This window comes from Calidris pugnax, unplaced genomic scaffold (genome assembly GCF_001431845.1).
Source record: "Calidris pugnax isolate Ruff unplaced genomic scaffold, ASM143184v1 scaffold43, whole genome shotgun sequence".
NCBI classification, from domain to species: domain Eukaryota; kingdom Metazoa; phylum Chordata; class Aves; order Charadriiformes; family Scolopacidae; genus Calidris; species Calidris pugnax.
Window position 1 is genome coordinate 1 of NW_015090759.1, and position 2430 is coordinate 2430.

Consider the following 2430-nt stretch of genomic DNA (forward strand, 5'->3'; position numbering starts at 1 on the left):
TAATTCCATGTGCTGAGGAACGATGCCACGATAAAGCTGAGCTGCACACAGCTTTCAGCGACACCACGGGCCATAAAACCTCATTTTAGGCATTAAAATTGATTGTTTTGACTTAAAGCAGCAGAGTGGAGTAACTGTTAATCTCCCTTTTCTTCTTAGACCACAAGTCACTTGTCTGAGTGAATGGAACATTTGGGTGGTGGGTATGTATTTTATATGGGCATTCCTGGGGGAAAGAAGGGGGATATTCCAGACTGCTGCCATAGCCTATGAGCTGGAAGAGAAAATTTGGAAAACCCTAGCACGTGGGGGAAAAAAAAGGGAATTCTGAACACGCAAACACGCTCAACACATGGATTAAACCTTTTCTTAGCTGCCTTCTCTCCCCTCCTGTCCTGGATGGCCTTAGTGCTGAGGGTTGCTGCAAGAGGGTTCTCTTGAGAAATGAGCACGTCCAGAAGATGGACATAGTAAATAAAAAACTGTGGCCTTTAATCTTCCTGCGTGATCTTTGGATGGAGAGAAATGTGCTGTAACATTTCTGCACTGTCACAGAAAAATAGTTGTTGCTGATTCTTAATTCTCAGGGAATGTTTGCTAGAATTGTTTTAAAGAAATACTTTTTATTTTATGACCATACTACTAGCTTCTGATCTTTTTTTTCATTTACTGAAACAGACCTTTAATGGCAACAATCTCCCAGATGTAAAACGTGTTCTACTTTGCAACTTGCTCCTGTGGAAGATTTTGTTTTATGGGACCCGCTGGGTTTCTCCTTGGTTCAAGACAAATACTGATTAATTGTGTTCTAAAGGAGTGGATTTGCAGTTCTATAATGCCATTAAATTAATTGCACACAGTATCTTTGGCTACACTCTTGTATTCACTTCCTCAATTAGGAAATGTTGATCAAATGTAAATGCAGTGAAAGATAGACTATGTTATAAGTGAAGAGTATTGTAGTCATGGTTTGTCTGGTGTGGTGACAGTTGCATTTGTCCTCTCTGGAGACCTTACCTTTGCCCAGCTGGATGTCCCATCAGCTCTGCATTTTGAGAAAAGAAAGCTGGTTTAGGTGATTCCTTGTGTCTGCTTGTGCGGGCTGCGTGGTGGTGGTGTCTCTCTTCTGGCCAAGTCCAAGTGTTGCTTCACAGGATGGATGTACCAAGCCCGTGATGGGATGGGGAAGGGATACAAGTCTGCACAGAGCTTCCTCTATAGACCTCGTGGTTGCATTACACCCTAATTAAAGCAAACTGGCCATTAAATATTTTATGTAGATCTTTACCATTTTCAACCATTTGAAAAAATATGCCCTTAGGAATTTGACACAAATTTGCTTCACCTTTTTTTCCTCTCACCCACGTCATAATTTGCATCAAAGGACTAGAGTTAAGGCACCATAATCATCTAATTACCGTAAGGAGCCCCAGAGCTAGTCATTACCATGACGTGTGCCCCACCACTTGGTCAACATCTAGTGACAGAGTCAACTTTTGAACTTGAGCATCCATGGATGTCTCTGGAATCACAGAATGATACGGGGTTGGCAGGGACCTCCGGCGATCATCTAGTCCAACCCCCTGCCAGAGCAGGTCCACCCAGAGCAGTTTGCACAGGAACGTGTCCAGACGGGTTTCGAAGATCTCCAGAGAAGGAGACTCCACCACCTCCCTGGGCAGCCTGTTCCAGGGCTCTGCCACCCTCAATGTCAAGAAGTTCCTCCTCATGTTGAGATGGAACTTCTGATATTCAAGTTTGTGCCCGTTTCCTCTTGTCCTGTCTTTGGGCACCACTGAAAAAAGACTGGCCCCATCCTCCTGACACCCAGCCTTTAAGTATTTATAGGCATTGATCAGATCCCCCCTCAGCCTTCTCTTCTCCAGACTAAAAAGACCCAAAGTCCCTCAGCCTCTCCTCATCAGAGAGATGCTCCAGGTCCCTCATCATCTTTGTGATCCTCAATCTCATACTGAGGAGCCAGAGGTGGTCTGCTAATGGGAGGGACGTAGCATGTATGATGTTAAAAGAAGGCTCACCTCCCAACGTTCCGGGTGGTTACCAATTTTTAGTGACTTTCCAAGGAGACCCCTCCCTCTCCCCCACTAGAAACGGGTTCTCCCTCATTTCTCCGTCACGGTTCCCATCTCTGTTCCACCCCCCCCGAGAAGGGGGTCCCTTTGGCAAGTGGGGGGAACTCCAGGGACCCCACCGGGAGGAATGGGGGGGCTGCCGGTGGGATGCCACCGGTGGGCTCTGTGGATGCTTCTCCCTAGGAAGCTGAACGCTTTTGGGGAGAGACAAGCGGTTCTGCCCGGCTTGTGCAGGCGTTGAGGGGGGAAGGGGGGCTTGCACCCACCTCCCCACGGCTCCGGGAGATGTGGGGTTTCCTACGGGTCTCCCCCGTTATTTTCGGGCGATAAGACCGGG